Source organism: Lycium barbarum, chromosome 12 (assembly GCF_019175385.1).
Source record: "Lycium barbarum isolate Lr01 chromosome 12, ASM1917538v2, whole genome shotgun sequence".
Taxonomy (NCBI): Eukaryota; Viridiplantae; Streptophyta; class Magnoliopsida; order Solanales; family Solanaceae; genus Lycium; species Lycium barbarum.
This window is the reverse complement of record NC_083348.1, coordinates 51143590-51166424: the sequence shown is the minus strand read 5'-3', so window position 1 is coordinate 51166424 and position 22835 is coordinate 51143590. Positions and strand designations below refer to the sequence as shown.

Here is a 22835-nt window from a genome sequence, read left to right as displayed (position 1 = left end):
GTTGAATCGAAAAAGTAGAGTAGAAAAAACAAGTTATACCTCGTTTGGCTTTGGTATCGAGTGAAAGAGGAAGAAGCATTAAATGCCTTCCAAAAAAGGACCCAACATGACTGCCATGCCTGTGAAACTCTAAGAATTTGCCAAAAATGGCGATACTCGTAGAAGAGAAGGGAGTTGCCTCCTGGCGGCTAGGGTTTCTTAAAGAAACCTTAGCAAAAAATGCAAATGACCCCTTAGGGGTCCGTTTGCCTAAGGGGAGTGACTTAAGTATTTGGGGTGTGGGCCAGGCCTGGCCCTGTTGGGCTGGACTCGGTCCATAAAAAAAAAGGGAGGGGCAGCCCAATACATATACATATATATATATATATATGTATGTATATATATGTTGGACTCGGTCCATAAAAAAAAAAGGGAGGGGCAGCCCGATACATATACATACATATATATTTATATGTATATATAAATATATATATATATATATATATATATATATATATATATATATATATATATATATATATATATATATATATATATATACACATATATATATATATACATATACATAGATTTATATAAATATACATACATATACATACATATACATACATATACATATATATACATATACATATATGAACTCGGTCCATAAAAAAAAAGGGAGGGGCAGCCCGATACATAGACATACATATATATATGTATGTATATATATGCTGGACTCGGTCCATAAAAAAAAAGGGAGGGGAAGCCCGATACATATACATACATACATATATATATATATACATATACATATATATACATATATATATATATATAAATATATAAATATATATGTATATATAAATATATATGTATGTATATGTATTGGGCTGCCCCTCCCTTTTTATTTTTATGGACCGAGTCCAGCCCAACAGGGCCAGATCCGACCCACACCCCAAATACTTAAGTCCCTCGCCTCAAGCAAACGGACCCCTAAGAGATCATTTGCATTTTTTGCTGAGGTTTTTTTAAGAAACCCTAGCCGCCAGGAGGCGACTCCCTTCTCTCCTACGTGTATCACCATTTTTGGCAAATTCTCAGAGTTTCACAGGCGTGGCAGTCACGTTGGGTCCTTTTTAGGAAGGCATTTACTGCTTCTTCTTCTTTCACTATATATTATATATGATATATCCGTATATATATATACACACATGATGTGCGAATATATATTAATAAATATATATTAATGCATATATATATGTATAAGGGACAAAAATGCAAATTAATGAGTAGGTAAAAAAAAGGATTGATTACTAAACAATTTAATTATGTCACGACCCAATTCGCGAGTCGTGGTGGCACCTACACTATCCCTCCGAGTAGGCGAACCACATTACTAATAACAAGTTAAATAAACGGAAAATTAATTTAAGAATAAGTTATCAAGTCTTAAATACTTATCATAACTAGAAATGTCACGACAACCCTAAAAATCTGGTCAAAGGGTACAAGAGCGCTAACATATTACCGAATAGAAGTCTGAAAATGCCAGAAGACTACATATTGTCTGTAGAATACAAAAATAGAATAAATAGAGGAGGTCCTTCAGGGGCCACGGATGACCAAGTAGCTCACCCTGACTGAAAGATGTCACCCTCGTGTATCAGCCACGGGGTGTAGAACTGGAACCTGGATTGTACTCTGCACTCAACAATAGTGCAACAAGAGTAGTATCAGTACAACACTTGTACCGGTAAGCATCATAGGCCGACAATGATTAGATAACACATGAAGAAGTCGAAACCAACAAGTAGCACATAGAGCAAACAGGTATGGTCACGTATCATATACAAGTAAGGTGTAAAGGAATCATGAAATCAACCAAAATAGATAGAATTCACCAAATGATCAGTCAAGTATATGAGTGGATGAATGCAATGCAATGCAATAGTCACCTCTCTCACTCCACTCTCGTACACACATGCTAAGGGCAGTGCCTCAAAGCCATGACCCATGGGGGACCCGCGAAGTCCATGTACCACTCGTGCTCTCCGGCAGAAACCTCAGAGGATTTCAATCACTCTCAATCTCCGGCAAAGACCTCGGAGTCCCTCTCAATCTCCGGCAAAAACCTCGGAGTCTCTCAATCACTTAACTCACCATCATCCCAAGAATAATATGAAAGGCATGTCATGCATGATATCAGCCTCAACAATAATACTAATATACAATCAACAAATACAAGTCATATTAATGTTCCCATTCCTTTTCATATGATGAGTGAGCTAGTATGTGACAGAGATACAAACAGGTGATAATCACAGAAAATAACACATATGGCGACAAGCCCACATAACAGCTGACAGAGCCAACCTAATTGGAATCCACCTCCACTTCATGCCCGAAGACCTATATGCTATCTGTCACTTTCTATAACTACATGCGATTCTCTAATCAGAGTCTAACTAAAGTAGACCGTAACCTACCTCAATGCCGAGCGGGTGCCACGAACAATCAAACTAATGTCTTCCCTTTGCGTAGAGCCTCTGAACGATCAAAATCTATAAAATATGCGATCTACGTTAGAATACGAATCTAATGACACCCATATTGCTATATTTCGAAGCCCAAAAACGCACCCCAAAAGTGGCCTTGGGCCCACAAGGGCAAGATTGGAATTTTATTTGAAAAATAATTTCGCCCATTATCTAAGGATTATATATTATTAAAATTGGTCAATTTCATCCATAAATATACTATTCAATGATTAATTCTCCTTTCTTAGGACTAAGACTCGAAACCTTTAATTACTCCAATATCTTTAACTTCGGACAAAGTCTGACTTTTCGTAATTCAAATACCATGATTCCGAAGGTATTCATATTATTCACTACCAAAATATTCAATTACATATACCTTATGTATTTAAAATTAAAGTGGCAAACTAATAACACAAAGACAAAATTCAAAAATGGAAGTGAAATAATGAAACCGAGGACCTTCAGCAAAAGAATACGAACAAAATTAAACATAAGACTTAATATGTAAGGATTTAAATATTGGCAAGACAAACATAAAGGACACTTTCTAAAGCAAAAGCAAATCTGAAAATTCCCTACAAAAGCATACAAAAACGTGTGAAGTAATCATTTCATTTTTTTTTTAAAGATAACAATGAGGAAAAGAGAACAAGACAAAACTTGTTAATTCTCTGTACCCTCATTCTCAATTCTATAAAAACCAGAAGCTTTTAATAAGTAGCCACATGTATTATTTTATTTTTATAATCACTTGTATCATCATACCTATTTATAGCATAGGTGAGGACATCATTATGACATCCACTAACTTTCACCTAATTTTAATACCCAAAAACGTGAGATTGGTCTAACTGAAATCAAATTGCATCCCATGTGCACAAAATGGAATTCTAACGTACATATATATCATCCAAGAAATACAACATCAATACTCAGTTATATTTCACACGATATTAAACAATTGGAATATATAATATGAACTAAACCCAAGTAAAAGAAATGGACCTTTAATTATATTTTAACTTCATTTTCATATTCCTAACAACTACCTTGATTATTAATTTATTAAATCCTTATCAATTCTTAGTGTACAAACATTTCTAAATAAACCACTAAATCATTTAATGGCTGGGAAGGAAACGTGACCATCGTTACAGATGTGATGATTTTCTCTAAGTTCATGTATGCTTCACTTGGGCTCTATAATAGATATTGTCTTCTAGCATATCCTTATCAAGCTAAATAAAGAACCAATTTTTATAATGACTAAATCATGGGCCACTTTTCAAAGCTTGTAGAAAGCTGGAAATTGCTACGGTGTATTCAAGAAAAGCAAGAAAATGTGAGTCATAGATTGCCATAACTACCATACTAAACTAAACTTCCTGCAACATATTCTCTTGTAGGAGTGTATAAAACTAATTGTACCATACCTGATTGCCTTTTTATTTGGTGGAAATAAAATAAAGCTTCACTGCTCCTTCAACATTAATTGACAAAGCCCCTTCTGTTCGTCCTTTTTCTCCCCTCTAGGTTAGAAATAAGTGAATAATTTTTCCTTCTATTTTTTCTTCTTTCTTTCGTAATATATCTTGCACAGAACAAGATTTTTCCTTCTACTTTTTTCCTTCTTCTTTTAGAATATAACGTGCACAACACAAGGTTATGATGACTAAATGCACAAAACAAGGATGCACAAAACAAGGGATGCATAAAACAAGGAATGGTGGGCTAGCCCACTTTTTTTTTTTTTACATTTCAAATGCCACTCATTCCTGGCATCATAATGAAAGTGGCCTTCTTTATTTATTTTTTCTTTTACATATCAAATGTCTTCCTAAGACATCAATTGCCCTTTCACCGGATGAAATATATCATTAGTCCTCAGATTACTTCGCTCTATTCATCATCTCATATAAACCATAACATGTATTCAAATCATATAAATAAATACAATATAGTCCCATACCCTTTTCGTAGTTTTAAAGTGCTAAACGACCAAACGGGTCGTTACAAATTAAAACTAAATAATAAATTAATTTAAAAACACGACTGATTTTCACAAAATATTGGATCTACAAGTACGACCTTAATTGAATTAAAAAACGAATTTTGTTATTTAAATTATGGCCCTATTTGACTAACTAATTGATCATTTCAATTGTATCCATAATTAAACATATAATAAGAAATTTACAAATATAACCATAATTAATTATAGTTAATTTGAGAATTGTCCATATAAATTGATTATGCAGAAATTAAAATTTAGGGGTAAACATGATTATTTATTTCAGTCAATCAATTTCCTTGAATTAAAATGGGGTAAATATTTGCTGATTAATTTTTGATAATTGGACAATGAAATAAATATCTATTTTTCTGGTTGAAATTAGTAAAATGCATCATTAATTGTTGTAAAATAATTTCCAAATGGTGTATTATAGAAATTATTTTACCAAACACTAAGGGTAAAGCAATATCTGCATAGTTTATAAAATCATTTTGATTTTCTAAAAAAAACATATATTACCCCATTTGATATTCAAGTACTTTGAGCAATTAAAATAAATTTTGGGAGGTTAAAAATTAGGTGTCAACAGCTGCCTCAGTCAAAAAATTGTGAGTCGCTCCAGTGTCCACCAATGCACGAGCAAACTTGTTGTTGATGGCGAGATCCACGTATTGATTTTTATTCTCGTCGGGATGGATAGGTTGTTTCTTGACAGCACCACATATGCCTTATCATACCTAACTGTGCGGTGCCTGAACTCTCTCCTTGCGTCTTCTCCTTTCGTTCCCGGACCATTAGATTGAGGCTCTTTAAGTCGGGGAAATTTTTGAAGCAGTGCAGCCCTCCACATATGTAGCATCCCTTTTTCTCGATCCGTGCCTTCTTCTCAACATAGCCCTGGCGACCACTTGACTTCTTGTCGAACTTTTTGGCATTTTGAGTCTTGGAGTATTGTTGTGGAGACTCCTTGCTCTTGCCACGGTCTCCCCCACCTTTGGCATTGCCACCCCTTGACTCATTACCTTTGCCTTTGTCGCGCTTGTCATGCCTGAAGTCCATCAAAGACTCGACCTCCACTATAGCTTGGTCTATACCCCTGACTTACCGGCGTTGCAACTCTTGCTTAGCCCAGTTCTGCAACCCGTCCATGAAGTGAAATATAAAGTCATCGCTGGTGAGGTAAGGAATTTGAAGCATAAGGGTGGTGAACTCCTTGACATAGTCGCGAATGCTCGCTGTCTGCTTCAACTGTCTAAGTTTGCGCCTTGCCTCGTACAAGACATTATTTGGGAAGAACTGTTGCTTGAACTCATTCTCGAACTGATCCCACGTACGGATTGTGTAGAGACCTCTCTCAGCATCAGCGACCTTTATTCTCCCCCATAACATGGCAGTTTCTGACTGGTATAGAACAACGGTGTTGATCTTGTCCTCATCGTCTCTCACTTTGCCATGCTTGAAATAATTCCCCAAGTGCCAAAGAAAGTTCTCCACTTCCTGTGCACCACGAACCCCTTTGAGCACTGGTGTCTTGGGAGCCTTGATCTTAGCCTCCCTCATTACAACAACATTGCTGGCTGCCTCGATCACATCAGCATCGACCTGCTCTTCAAGTGCCAGCCACTATTGTTGCCTTCATGGCATCGATAGTACTTAACGCCTCCATGAGTCTACACTCTAAGGCAGTGATAGTTTGATTTACCCCAATCTCGGCTTGCATACGCATCTCCAAGTCATTTTGGATTGCTTTTAATCTCTTCAAGAGTGAACCCCTCAAGAACACTAAGGTGCCCTCCACCTTCCCCAGACGTTGGCCAAATATGTCAATGGCGTCCATCCCCACATTAACCTTCATAGCCCACTTTTTACAGAGCGTGACATCCTCCGACAGGACCTCCACGTCAACCTCGCTCGCCTCAATGGTAGATGGTTCTTGGGATGTAATCCCTTCGTTTAGCATAACCTCCGGCTGTACCTCCTGGCTCTTAGTAGTGGAATTCCTCTTTCTGTTATGGCCCTTTTTGCCAGCGGCATCCTGGGTGACGTTGGCTTGGGTTTTAGCTGCGTTGATTTCTCCATCGTTTGTCAATCCCTTAGTCGCAACCTTCACTCTGATACCACGTTGTCACGTCCTTAGTCTTCAACTAAGCACACGTGTGGCACTTGACAACTCGCTCACGTTCTTGCACAACTTGTTCACGATCTTGCTATGCCAAGTCAGCCTAGATTATTACACTCAAGATCGCTAAGAGAATGGAAATAAGGAAGACAAGAGAAATTTGCTAAAGGAAGCTTTTTGTATTAGAGAGAACTTGTGTGATTTTTGCTTGATGGTTTTACCAATGAATACTCTCTATTTGTACTATCACCTAGGGACTAATATGTAAATAATAATTATTGTACAAGTCCCTTCATATTTACAAATATGCCCCTTCTCTGGAACTATCCACTAGGCTATAATATTCTAAGGTCTTCCTAAGAAATCTTCTAGCAAATCTAAAAATGTCTAGAGCATTTCCATGGGAATCTCCATAGATCTAGAATCTTCCAACATATGCTAGCCTCTTTTCCATGTAAGCATATATGGAACAAATAGTTCCAAATAGAACCTAGGTGGCATGATGATGTGGTGGGTCATAACAAGGAACTCTAAATTGGAGTTAATAGTCTAAGAAGTAATTATTTGTGTCCACAATTGGTGTCACCTCTTGCAAAAATGTACAACCAACCAAAATCGAACACTAGCTCCGTTTAATAGATTGGTTGGAACCAACCTTCGATCCCGATAAACAAATGTTTAAATGATTAGGTGTAGGTGGAGGCAAACCTCAATCATGATATTTACCCCCCAAAAAACTCAATATTGATGAACAACGTTTCGTTGTTAGTTGGGGATAAGGTGTTGGGATTTAAAGTCACCGAACAGTGAGCTTTAAAGGTGAAGTGTGAATTGGGAAATGGAGGGAAACAAAATTGGAGGGAAGTGAAATTTTGGAAATGTAACTTTTCCAAATGAGCATTCTCCTACATTGATGGTGGAAAGTGATATTTGTGTGCTTATATTTAGAAGCACATCCTTTGCTCATAAAGGGTTAAGAAGAGGACCTCCCCTCGCGCCATCGTCGTCGCTCGGCTCAGATTCAGATTCAGATTCAGATTCGGATTCGGATTCGGATTCGGTCAAATGATCTGATTGATTGATAATCTTTTTGGACCAAATTTATTTCTTAAATTCCATTATTTATTTTCCCTTAATAGTTTTTTGCGCTGATTTTAATCAAATTAAATTCGCAGACATTGATTTAATTCCCACCTGTAATAACTAATATTATTAGCGAACAGACACAACACTTGATGAACAGGTATGCCCGCACTTGTTCACAAACAAACTTCTGGCTATAAATTCGGAGGCTTCGCCATAGTTTTACACATTGAAAAATTTCCAGAACCAGAAATATTCATTTTTACTCCCCTCTCTCTTCTGAATTCTGCATAATTTTTCAAACCAAAATGTAAGTATCCAGTGTGATTTGCTGCTGAACTTTGAGTTCGCCTAAGTTCTATAATTTGCATTACCGCTATTACAGAATAGTTTTTCCGTTCTATCTTGGGAGAAATTAATCCATTAACCTTGGCAACTGTGAGGGGATTAGATTTCTTAAGGACACACAAGAAACTTGTGGGCTTGAAAATTTTCTCTTACATCTGATTTCCGTCTTTCAACGTTTTTTCTGATTTTCTTTTTGTCACGGCCCCAACTTGCGGGTCATGCAGGCACCTACTCTATTACTAACTAGTAGGAGAACCCTTACCAACCATCCCAATACTCATCCATTTTATAATAAACAATTTCTTAAAATTCACGAAGATTACAAGTAAAAGCTCATACAGACTCTATTTTAAATACAAGAAAACTGAAAGAACTTACCGGGACCTAGTCTAGACAGGTACAAGAGCTTTTACTACACAAGGAAAACAAAATAAATGACCCTGCCTCTACCTGGGGTGAGATGAGAGAGGCTGTAGGAGAATGCTTGGTAATCCACATGAAGAAACTTCAACTTAAACCTGCAACATGCCTACACCCAAAAAGGATGTAGCAAGAGTAGTATCAGTACACCACACGTACTGGTAAGCATCATAGGTTGACTAAGATTAGTTCACGCAACACAGTATAAAGTCAACAAAATAAGCAGATAAGTCAACGACCCTCGAGACTCTCAACATAAATTATTATATCGTGACAAACTTACACTCCTACTCCCCATAGAGTTACCGGTCATCTAACTATTCATTGAAACCCATTCCACCTTCCCTTGAGCCAATTAATTAAGCCTCATCTCCTCATTTACACTAACATTTGATTCCTAACTTTTAGCTGTAGAGATTCTCTATCCAATTCACTTACTACGATATGGTGCACCCATGGGATGAACTCACCGTTTAAGATTCATTCTTGCGCTTACCTTCATAATAATCACCACCTCACACAACCGTAATCAAATCATAAAAGATGCACAATGCAATATAACAGACTGACAATACACAAATATAAGGACATAGCAATATGAGCTAACTGATGTCATTGCTCAGTAGTCATGACCTGCAGGGGATCATGGTGTCCATGTACCACTCGTTCGGGATACTCATCGGACCTGAGCCATAAATCCTCCACTCTGGAAAGAACCTCGGACGCGGATCCACTTCATATAAATATACTCACCGTTACATCGCTGCCAATGATTGGCTGACAAATAGTACCTCATATTCAACCTAACTCAGCCATATGACCAGATAACACAACTGACACGCACTCAGACTTTCTGCTCCATGTATTTCCTCATAACCACATACAGGCCGTTAAGGCTGTCATAGAAAATGGATCCGCTTAGACGCAAGCCACACTGACATAACTGAACCATAACGACCCATGACCCACATACATGTCTACAGGCCTCTAACAAAGACAACAGAATCATATGACGGGACAGGGCCCCGCCGTACCCCTGAATATATACATACATATATACAACGGAAGAGTCTGTACCAAAATGTAGGCTCCAGAACAAGGGAGCACTCCAAAGCAGCAGAATGGATGGCCTAAGCTGTCGGGTCACTCACGTGAACGTCTGTACCTGCGGGCATGAAATGCAGCCCCCGAAGAAAGGGGGTCAGTACGGAATATGTACTGAGTATGTAAGGCATGAAATGCAACTGGAAAGATCATCACTGAAATAGAGATTCCAGGAGTCAAGTATGACAATAAAGAAACCGCTGTACCTGTGCAGTACGAGACAGAATCAAACATACCAATACCACATACCGTACCCGGCCCATTATGGGACTCGGTGAATAAAATCATGCATGTCAACATCATATATCATATGTATACCGTACCCGGCCCATTATGGGACTCAGTGAATAAAGTCATGCATGTCAACATCATATATCATATGTATACCGTACCCGGCCCTCTAGTGAGGGACTCGGTGAATGAAGTCATGTCATCATATCAACATGCTATCATATCATCATGCATATACATATATACATACCGTACCCGACCCTCTAGTGAGGGACTCGGTGAATCAAATTATCATATGCCCTCCTGGCCGCCGTAACATATCATCATGTCATCATATACATATACCGTACCCGACCCTTTAATGAGGAACTCGGTGAACAATGCAGTGGAGTGCGCACGATAACATACCCGGCCCGGGACTCGGTGAGATACATATTGAGGCATGCACGAGCAGAGTAGTGAGAAACTATATGCCTATAAATCAAGACTCGATAGGTAGGTACGCAAATCGACACTTGAGGATCATAAACACGTTTCGAGTCAATCCGGTTTAGTATGAGAAAGTTATGGACACTTTTACCACAGAACCTTTACGAACGTTTCCAAAGCAATCCAAGACTGTATACAAAAGTTAGAGACATTAATACTTACAGAATTCTTTTAGAGACATGAACTCTTTATACCTTACTCGTTATCCAACCATACAATAAGCTCAACTATACCGAGCGTACTCATATCAAGAAGTGAATAAGAATCATAGGCAAACTTGGAAACATATCAAATAGAGCTTCGGAAATCATAGATAGGTGTCAAAACCATATGAGATAGCTTATGGAAATCAAGAATGTTAGCCATCCTAGTGGCTCTAAGAATAGGAGTTCCTTTGAAATCATACATATACATCGTCTGTTTGTTGCATAAGGATCATGCCAAAGAAAGAAAGGGTAAGCCTTACATACCTTGCCCGCTTCCTAGGCTAATCTGAATTTAAATCCTTGGCTTCGCAAGATCTACAACAATATTAGTATATACCAAACATTAGCTATAGATACTTAGAAGTCCAATCCTCAACCAACACTTTATTTACAGAAATTTCGGCAGCATTTCCCCTGTAAATACAACTATCCCCGAGAATCCAACTCGGCCAAATCATCAACAACAAATCCGAGAATTTAACTCGGCCAAATCATCAACAACAATACCAACAATTATTCTACAATATCCACAATCAATTCAAAATGCATACTTACGTTAGCAACTTCTTTCTACAAACTTCGACGGCGTTTCATTTATGTTCAATTCATAATTGCCCACATATTCAAGTACTAATCCGAAACCATTCAAACAATATTCAAGAACACTTCAAACACTCCGCACAATATTCAAAAGAATCTAACCAATATGCCACTCCACCCGAAACCTTCCAAATGCAACAAGGACAATAACAACACATTTCCTCCTTTCAAATTCATGAACTACACCAACAATTCACATACTAACAACATTATTTTCCATAAATACAAGAAGCTACATTCAAATCTCATTGGCTTCTAAAATAGCCCACAACAATTTCAACTTCAACTTGAATCATTAGACTCTCATTTTTATCATAGAATTCATGACAACAACAACCAAAATACTAAGTAAAATTAATTCGTCACTTCTACACAACACCTAGACATGCACGGCCACAACACAGCATCCATAATTTCATAAATTCCATCCATTTTTACATACTACAACATGCACAAACCATCCATAACACATGAAAAGAGGATTAAACCTTACTTTTTTCCCTTAACTTCTCACTTGGCTAGGATTTGTAGCTTGCAAGAATAGATGTTTTACTTGCTCCAATGACTACTTCACTTTGCTAGGGACCTTCCAATTGGTTGTTTAGCTAGAAGAAAATAATTTTTGATCCATTTTTTCCCAAGGTCTTGCTCGGCTAGGCCCTTGGCCGAATAGCCTCCCTTTTGTTTTCTCCAAGCTTCTTGAAATTTCTAAGTGGAGATGATAAAAAAAAAATGATGAATTAGTCATCTTTTGTCTTATTTATTAAGCTTCCATGTGGGCCTAAGCCCACTCCATTTACACGGCCCACTTGGCCTATTATTTTAAGAATTTCAAGTTTCCATAAATCACTCTTAACCCCAAACTTTCCTTAATGTTTCCATGAGCCACCTTGTGAATTTCCCTTTTTACCCCTAGCCTTTCTCAATATTTCCACTTCAAAAATTTTCATAAAAAACTTGTGTATTAAACAAAATCAAAATATAGCCTTGTCCTTAACTTCTTGCAATTGTCTTGAATTATCCGAATGTACAAAATGCGGGATATAACATGATCTCCTTGCCTTCCATTTACTCACTCTCTTTCTTTCCCAGATATCGTTGTATTCGAACTTTCCAATCTTAACCAGCAGTGGAAACAACATCAGCTTACCTTGTAACACTTGTACCATATCTTTTGTTTTGTCCCTTGAACTCTGTTACCCTGTTCGATTAATGCCTTCAATATACCACTACGCCAGTTGCTGGGGTACCCATACCCGTTGATACAATCACATGTGGGATATCATATGCACTCATATATATATATATATATATAATTACTACCATCTCGCCTACAAAATACTTCCAAACGCTATTCAAGCTTATCCTAATTTTCAGAGCTGTAATGCACTCTTTGTCTCTTCACCAGTCTAGTCTGCCTCGTCCTACGCGACCTCTTATGGTCTCCAACCATTTCGTATACTCTAGTTTCCCTTAGGCTACTCTAGCTTCTCATTTGTCTCTTATGTCTAAATCTATAGGATTTCTTTCACACTTCCCAGGGGGTCACCCATCCTAATATTTCTCTCACCTTAGCACGCTTAACCTTGAAACTTCATTGAAATCTGATGCATTAGTACTGATATAATCGCATCCACCTCATCGCATGATCTTCATTACATGATCTGGAGCAGGTTAAAGTCTTACAAATCCCGAGACATTCTCGTAGCACAGCTTTCCTTTAATAATTACCATTTTAGCCTTTTCAATCCCCAATATTCACCTTTGTGTATGGCTACCTTTCATCCTGGATTTTCAGATTCCTGATGGTAGGGAACACACCTTCGTTGCTGTTACTTACGAATACTCGATCATCCACTTCTTTGGACTTCCGCTCGCCACTCTTATATAATAATCTACGGTAAAACTGATTGTCGATTTTCCCTGAATCCCCCAACAGACCTTTCCCCTACTAGACCTTGAATGTTATCCATCTTAATCCTTCGGACTGCTGATTGTCTTTCTCGCAATTATTCTTCATGCCATGCCAAGTCCATAACTCCTCTAAAACAACGCATCCCACTTATTGTCTATTTACGATATTTCCTTTCCACGCTTCTTCCTGTTAGGTATACTTAACCAAATGACCTGATTTTGAAAAATTCTGACAGAGTCTCCTTTACAATTCTTACTATCCAAACTTGCATACAGCAATTACCAACAATGCCACATAGGGCGTATATACATACGACATATTCCAGCCACCCAGGGCTCCCAGTTTTAGGTAACAGAACAAATATATCAAAACTTACCTCTATGACTTCCCATATCATCACTCACCTTCTTCCGTCGTATGTAAGGCTTACATAAGGAATCTCATTTCCTATGACTTGGCTCTATCGCACGATCTAAGGCAGAAAGAAGGTCAACAATCCCTAGATGCCCTGCAGCCTCCTGTTTATAAATGTGGCCGGCTTCACACCCATAAACAGGACTCTACTGGACACGACTTTGCAGACAACTCCTAGGACGACCTGCTCTGATACCAATTTGTCACACCCTAATATCGCTAGAGTGTGATGGGCACCCGACCCTTATTTAGGGCCGAGCGAACCCGCTGACTCTTATTACACTCATAATCTCTTTGGACTCTTAAATCAAATAAAAATGAAATACATAGTAAAGACTTTCAAAAACATTCTTTTCATCGTTCTCAAATCAAGTAAAGTCTATAATCATAGGAAACTTGTAACATAATGCATAATGACACATCGGCTGGTGGAGCTGCTTACAAGACTGACATTCTATACACGTGACTCTGTCTGCAAAGTCTCTAACATCAACCAAGATACCATAACATGAATACTCTGACTCGGCAACACTCCAGGAGGAAATGGAGCTCGCCAATTCCGCTGGAACATCTTCTACAATGGCTTCTACTCATCTGTAAACACTTGCGTGGCATGAAACGCAGCCCCCGAAGAAAGGGGGTCAGTACAGAATATATACTGAGCATGTAAGGCATGAAATGTAGTAAAGGGGACTATAACAAACACGGAGATTTACCAGAAATAAGTATGACTTTTAAAGACATCAATACACTTGCCTTTTTAAATGAAAACCATGCATATCAAAATCATATATCATATATACATATAACGTATCCCGGCCCTCCAGTGAGGGACTCGGTGGATAAAATCATGCATGTCAACATCATATATCATATATGCATAACATATCCCGACCCTCTAGTTCGGGACTCGGTGAATGGAGTCATCATATGCCGTCCTGGCCGCCATCCCCGTATCATCATATCATCATATACATATACATATAACGTATCCCGGCCCGCAACTGAGGGACTCGGTGAACAATGCAGTAGAGTACGCACGAGAACGTATCCTGGCCCGGGACTCAGTGAAGGATACATTGAGGCATGCACGAGCAGAGTAATGAGAAACTATATGCACATAACTCAATTTTTAAGACTCGATAGATAGATAGATACACTAGCCGACACTCGAAGGATCACAAACACGTTTCAAGTCAATCCGGTTTAGTATGAGAAAGTTATGGACATTAAAACTTACAGAACTCTTTTAGGAACAGAAACTCTTTATGCTTATTCATTAATTAATCATACAATAAACTTGACTGTACTAAACATGCTCGTGACAAGAAGTGAATAAGAATCATAAACAAGCTCGGAATCAAAGAATAGAGTAACCCCAAGGTGCATAGCATACCTTACTTGGCTCTAGGACATGCCAAAAGAAAGAAAGGGTAAGCCTTACATACCTGTTCCACGTCCTATTAGCTACGCTTATTTGTCCAAGCTTGCTAGTCTACATTCAAGAGAATTTACACAATCATTAGACTCATCGTTATACACTTGTCTTAATCCTTCAAATAAATTCATTTCTTATCTGCCGAACTTTCGGCAGCATTTCCCCTGTAAATTCAACCAACCCCGAGAATTTAACTCGGCCAAATCATCAACAACAACACCAACAACCATATTAACAACTTCAACAATCAATCCAAAATGCATTCTAACGTTAGTAACTCCTTTTACATAATTCGACGACATTTCACTTATATTCAATTTAATCTCATACAATCAAACCAACACCAATGCTCACACGTTCAAATACTTGCCCAAGACCTTACAAACAAAATTCAAGAACACTTCAAACAATCCGCACAATGATCAAAACGGCCCAACCATTATGCAACACCACCCGAAATCTTCCCAACTCCATAAAAACAACAACACATTCCTTTCTTACAAATTCATGAACTACACCAACAATCTACACATTAACAACACCATTCATACAAACATAAGAAACCATACTAATGTCACATTAACTTCTTCAACAATCCCACAACGATTACAACTTCATTTCAAGCCATCAAATCTTCATTTTTATTATGGAATCCACAACAACAACAATCAAAATACTAGATAAAATCAATTCATCACATCTTACCAACATAGCCCTATTCGGCCACAACCAACATACATATATTTTTCATGAATTTCATCCATTTTCACATACTACAACATGCATAAATCATCCATAACTCATAGGAAAGGAGATTAAATCTTACCTTTACTCTTCCACTTCTCAACTTGGCTAGGGTTGATAAATTGCACAAATGAATGCTTTGCTTACTCCAACAACTCCTCCATGTTGTTAGGGACGTTCCAATTGGTTGGAATACTAGAAGAAAATAATTTTTCTTGATCAACTTCTATGGCATGATTTTCCTAGCCATGGCCGAATGGCACTCCTATTTTTCTCCAAGTTTTTCTTGAGTTGGAAGATGAATAATTTGTCAAGCTTTGTAAGCTCTTATATATATATATATATATATATATATATATATATGCATAGCCCATACAAGGGTGGCCACATGCCCCACTCATGGCTTGGGTTAATTGGCCAAGCCATGGGTGGGGCCCACTCATAAGCCACACGGCCAAGGATGGTCCCTTCATGAACCTTCTTGAACTTTTTTTTGTGAATTTCCCTTTTTACCCCTAGCCTTCCTTAATATTTCCCTACCAATAATGTTCATAAGCGACTTATGTATTAAACAAAAATCGAAAATATAGCTTTACCCTTAACTTATCGTGATTATCTTGAAATATCCGAATGCACAAAATACGGGATATAACAGGATGAATCCCGTAGATGAGTGGAAAACCACATTCAAGACCAATTTTGGTCTATATGAATGGTTGGTGATGCCTTTTGGCCTCACTAACGCTCATAGTAATTTCATGCGTTTGATGAATCATGTGATGAAACCTTTTATTGGAAAATTCGTGGTTGTTTACTTTGATGATATTTTGGTGTATAGTAAAACCATGGATAACCTCCTTGTGCTTTCCCTCGTTGCCTCCAACCTTGGTCACCATATCGGTCGTGCTCGAGTATAGCTTCTTCTATCTCATCGTCATTTGGTTGTTGGATGTTTGGATGGTGTTGGGGTGGCATAGGTGCATTTAGGTGTGGATCATTTGGATGTGGGTCATTTGGAGTTTGATCTTGTGGGGGTGGGTTGTTCCGTTGGCCTATGGGAATTTGTTTTGGTGGGGTGAGGGTTGTGTTTTGAGGGGTGTTTTGGGGGGTGTTTTGGGGAGTGGGGTTATATAGATGATGGAAGGTGCTGGGTGACAATGTAAGTGAAGTGGTTCGAGTAGCTCCACTCGTACCTCCTTGGTATTGCACTCGAGGCGAATACGAAACCTCCCTACTACCTCCTTCAATTGCTTCCACCCTACTTCCCAAGTTTTCCATTCGACCATCAATACTCCCCACCTTATCGTTCAAGGCTTGTAAGGCCCTCATTACATCAACTAGTGTGAGTTCCCCGGTGGGAACTTGTGTTTCATCCTCCGTAGCCATGTTACCTATTAAGACACTCAACAAAGCAAGCAAACACGTTAGATTTGTAAAGACAACTCACAATCGCTCAAGTATGCGCACCTTTAGTTGCCTCACAAATTGCTTCCGCCAAAGATTGTGTGCTTGTTAATGCCGACTCGTCACAAGGGTTCAAATTCTACTCTTGGTCGGAATAGATTCTTGTTAGAATAAGAAAGATGGACGACTCAACTCAATCTAACGGACTTGAACCAAGAAATTAACAACGAAGCAAAATAAAGAAAAGCACGAAAGAATTGGCACGAAAGAAATGCGGACACAAGAACTAGAAAACACAAGTAGGAACAACTACTAAATGGCTACTAGTTGAGAGACACAAGAAAATGGAATGCTTAAAATCGGGAAATAAATAAAATTTCGGGCCCGGTTAGGTGATAAATTGAAAACACGGTCTTGAAGTCCCAAATGATCCAATGCTAATTTTTTTTGTTCCTAACCTAAGAAATAAGTAGACAAACAAACAACCAAGGATCAAATCAAAACCCACCAAGTTGTTCTTCAACTTTTTCTAAAGCTTCAACACAACAATGGTAGATTCTTCAATATTGACCCGAATGACATAAAATTTGAAGATTTGAAACCCTAACGTACTAAGGAACAAGAATCTAATAACAAAACAACAAAACAAACACAAAAATTTTGGGGTTTTCGGTGGAAAATTTCCAGATTTTTTTTAGCAACAAACCCTAGGCTAGATTTGGTAGAACAAATCTAATCCAAGCTCTGATACCAATTGATACAAGATTGAGAACGAAAATAGAATTAAAAATGCAAGAAAAGAAAAGGATAGATAATTTGACACAACTTAAGACCTAATTTAGCAACCAAAGTTATAGGAAACTAAGACCTCTAAATTAAGAACAAAAGAGACACCAAATTCTTAGGATGACCAAGAGGGATTTGGAATCCGTAATAACCAATCCTCTCAACAATTACTCAATCAAAGGTTTCACAAGCTCTCAACTCTCAAGAGTTTTACAATATCAAATATCAATATTCAAAATAGTCTAAGTCTTCCATGAAGAAGAAGAGAACTATTTATACTATGCTAGAAATAAAGATAGCAAAATGACATAAACACCCTTAATGAGACAAGGGCCTTGTTTGGCTATTCTTCTTTCTTCAAAATCTTGAAATCTCCTTTGTAAGAATAGCCAACTCTTCATCTTTTAGCCATTGTGGTAACTTCCCATTTCCTCTTCTTCTCCCCAAGAAATCTTCATCAACAAATGGACTTGGGATCCAAGGTGCTCATCAAAAGTATACTCAAGAGCTTCCTCCTTCATGAATAGGCTTTGCAAGTGTTGTAGTTCCCGGGCTTGGCTCCTTGTAATGGCCTTGAGGCAAGTGGGATTGCATCATTCTCCCCATCTCGAAGAGAATTTGTCCTCAAATTTGATGGCTCATCACTTTCCATTACCATGGGAGATAGGTCACAAATGTTGAAGGTGTTATGAACTTGATATTCCGGAGGGAGATCAATTTTGTAGGCATTATCATTAAGCCTCTCAAGGACTTCAAAGGGACCATCCCCACGCGGCATCAACTTTGTCTTCCTCTTGTTTGGGGATCTTTCTTTTCGAAAGTGCACCCATACCCAATCTCCCGGTTCAAGGACCACCCTTGTTGTCACGACCCAACCCCGTAGGCCGTAACTAGTGCCCGAGATGGACACTCGTACATATTTATTAGCCAAATCTACTTGCGTTTAACCTATTAAGGATTTTCATGTTTACTAGAAAATATATCTTTTAAATCGTTACTTATGACATCGCACACAAACCGGTTAGACTGTCGTAGTGTAAGGAAGTGCCAAACGTAAACCATATTAACATAACTGAACAAATAAGACCCATGACCCACATACATGTCTACAGGCCTCTAAGAGCAGCAACAGAATCACATGGCGGGACAGGGCCCCACCGTACCCTAATTAGACATATAGATACATACATACATACATATTCACAACAAAAGGGTTTGTACCAAAAGTATAGGCTCCGGAACAAGGGAGCACTTCAAAGCAGCAGAATGGATGTCCTAGGACGACGGGTCACCGTAACGAGCGTCTGTACCTGCGGGCATGAAACGCAGCCCCCGAAGGAAAGGGGGTCAGTACGGAGTATGTAAAGCATGAAACACAGCAAACAGAACCACAAACGGAATACAAGTACAGAAAGTAAGTGCACTATTCAGAATACCAAATGCTTACTTTCAAACACAAATCATGCATGTCAACATCATATATCATATATACATATAACAGATCCCGGCCCTCTAAAGAGGGACGCGGTGAACAGAATCATCATATGCCATCCTGGCCCCCACCCCCATATCATCATATCATCATATACATAGATACATATAACAGATCCCGGCCCTCTAGTGAGGGACGCGGTGAACAATGCAGTGGAAGGCGCACGATAACAGATCCTGGCCCGGGACTCAGTGAAAGATACATTGAGGCATGCACGAGCAAAGTAGTGAGAAACTGTATGCACATAAATCAATTTTTAAGACTCGATAGATAGGTACGCTAGCCAACACTTGAAGGGTCACAAACACGTTTCGGGTCAATCCGAGTTAGTATAAGAAAGTTATGGACCTTTTAGTATAGAAACCTCTACGAACATTTCAAAGCATTCCGAGATCGTCTACGAAAGTTAGGGACATTAATACTTACAGAATCATTTTAGTAACAGAAACTCTTTTTGCTTAATCGTTAATCGATCATATGATAAGCTCGACTATATTGAGTATACTCATATCAAATAGTGAATAAGAATCACAAACAAACTCGGAATCAAAGAATAGAGTTACCCCAAGGTGCATATCATACCTTATTTGGCTCTAGGACATGCCAAAAGAAAGAAAGGGTAAGCCTTACATACCTCGTCCGCTTCCTAAGTTAATCCGAACTTAAGTCCCAGCTTTTGCAAGATCTACAACAATATTAGTAGATATCCAATATTAGCTATAGGCACTTGAAAATCCAGTCCTAAACTAACACTTCATTTACAGAAATTTCGGCAGCATTTCCCCTGTAATTACAACCAACCCCGAGAATTTAACTCGGCCAAATCATCAACAACAATCCCAACAACCATGCCAACCACATCAACAACCAATTCAAAACACATTCTAACGTTAGTAACTCTTTTCTACATAATTCGACAACATCCCATTTACATTCAAATCGACCATATACAGTCAAGCTAACACCAATGATCTCACATTCAAGTGTTAATCCGAAATCATTCTAACATGATTCAAGAACACTTCAAACAATTCACACAATATTCAAAACAACCCAACCAACATACCACTTCACCCGAAACCTTCCAAATTCAACAAGAACAACAACACATTCCCTTCTTTCAAATTCATGAACTACACCAACAATTCACATGCTAACAACATTATTTTCCATAAATACAAGAAGTGGTATTAATGTCGCATTAGCTTCTAAAACAACTCTCCAACCATTACAACTTCAACTAGAATTATCAAACTTTCATTTTCATCATAGAATCCATAACAACAACAACCAAAAATACTAAGTAAAAATAATTGGTTCCTCATTCCTACACAACACAATACACACACGGCCAAGCACCACACCTACACGGCTCAACCCCAACACATAAAATTTCATAAATTTCATTCATTTCTACATACTACAACATACACAAACCATTCATAACATATAAAAAGAGGATTAAACCTTACCTTTTTCCACTTATCTTCTTACTTGGCTAAGGTTGCTCCTTGCAAGAATGAATGGTTTACTTGCCCCAACAACTACTCCACGTTAAAGAGGACCTTCCAATTGGTTGGATTGCTAGAAGAAAATAATTTTTTTGAACAAGATTTTTGGACCTCAATTTTTGGTCAACTTAGCCGAATATGGCCCCTTTGTTTTCTCCAAGTTTCTCTAAACTTCTAAAGGATGAAGATGATGAATATGATTTATTAGTCATCTTTTACTTACTTATATAATTCATCCATGTGCCCCATGCCCCACACATGGCTTGGATCAATTAAAATTAGCCAAGCCATGGGTGGGAACCCACCTATGCCACACGGCCACACATGGCCCTTCTTTTGAACCTTCTTGAATTGTTTGTGAAATTCCCGTTTTGCCCCTAGCCTTCCACAATATTACCATGAACCACCTTGTGAATTTCCCTTTTTACCCCTAGCCTTTCTTAACATTTCCATACTAATAAACAACTTATGTATTAAAATAAATCCGGAAAATAGTCTTTCCCTTAACTTACCACGACTATCTTGAAACAGCTGAATGTACAAAATACGGGATATAACACTTGTTCTCCCTTGGTTTTCCCGTTTTGCCACCTTTTGATTCTTCTTTTCAAGTTGGAGCCTTGCCTTTTCATGGATCTTCTTCATAGCTTCGGCTCTCTTGTTACCATCTAAACTCAATACCACATCTTGAGACAAAGGCGTTAGATCCAAGGGGGTTATGATAGCATCCATGGTAGCTCAGAATTATTGAAGGACATGGATGAAAATTTGGAAGTTCCAAGAAGATCCATGACAAGATCTCAAACGAGGAAATTGCAAGACAAGCTTAATGGGCTGCAATCAACAATTCAAAAGTGTCTTGTGATGGAAGAAGAGCTCCAGCCGAATTCTGATTTTTTCCTCAAGTCTTACACTTATTTTGAGGCCCAAATTAAAGTCCAAAGTGAGATGGAATGAGGCCCAAATCAGCCCCAAAAGAAGAAGTTTCCAGCAGCCCAACTATTAGTTTCTAGAATAAATATTTAATTATTGTTTTTATCTATGTTGACTTGCATTGGTCCAAGTGTGGGTAGTCTTCTAGGTTGTTTTAATATATGTTGACTGCCTTGGTCCAAGTGTGGGAAGCCATCTATGCTTCTAGGGAAGATAATTCCCATTTATTTCTATTTTTACTAGCTCCTTCTTTACAACTATATAAAGGGGTGATTGTCATTCATTGTAGATCAGATTTTGAAGAATATATTACATTGAGAGTTCTTTTGAACCTTTGTGGCATTACTTTAGGATTTATCTTTCAACCTAACTAGTTCTTAGTTCAATGTAGTAAGATAATTTCTTCTTTGATATATTTGATTTCTTTTTGGTATTCTTTCGAAGGTGATTAGTTCTAAATACTAATTGTTGTCCTAAGTTACTCATAATGCGGTCGGGATCCGAATCTACTGTTTTTGATATTTTATCTCAAGTAAAGGCGTTAGATTTCTTCCTATAAATCTATATGTTGTTACTTGGATCTTGTCAAGACTTTAGAACTTACGTTCTTGGAAATTCGTGGATTGTTCCTTCGAATTTCCCATATCTTTTATTTTCTAGTTTTTAGATTCTTTTCTATATTTGCTTCCGCACTTCTTATATTTTAATTATAAATTTGGGATCTCCCTAACCTCGTTGTTATCAAGTGGTATCAGAGCGGTTTTATCAAGATTCCGTTATAGATAATCTTGGGGATTTCTTGAAGAAAAAAAAAAGAGCCAATTTTTTTAAAAAGTACTGTAGCAGTGAACAGTGACGAAAAAAAAAAGAAAAAAAAAGTTTAGTGTTTGCTCTTCAAGAAATTTCTTCCATTTATTTGTTTTCTAAAGATTAAGATAGAAAACGAGAAGAGGGGATCCTAGATCTTTAAAGCTAAGAAGCAATCAATTTTTTTCTTTCTCCTTTTATCTTGTTAAAAAAAAAGTCCTTTTTTGTTCGAGTCTTGTTTCAACTAAATTATGA

The 22835-nt window shown here is 38.0% G+C and overlaps 1 long non-coding RNA gene across 1 annotated transcript; it reads right to left on the bottom strand.

The window, feature by feature from the left end:
- Nucleotides 1-1537: 1537 nt before the first annotated feature.
- Nucleotides 1538-4376, bottom strand: LOC132624109 (uncharacterized). The gene is made up of 3 exons (XR_009576527.1): nucleotides 3956-4376; nucleotides 2469-2543; nucleotides 1538-1683 (listed from the first exon to the last, which is right to left on the bottom strand). It is a non-coding gene; the product is annotated as an uncharacterized LOC132624109 (long non-coding RNA).
- Nucleotides 4377-22835: the final 18459 nt, after the last annotated feature.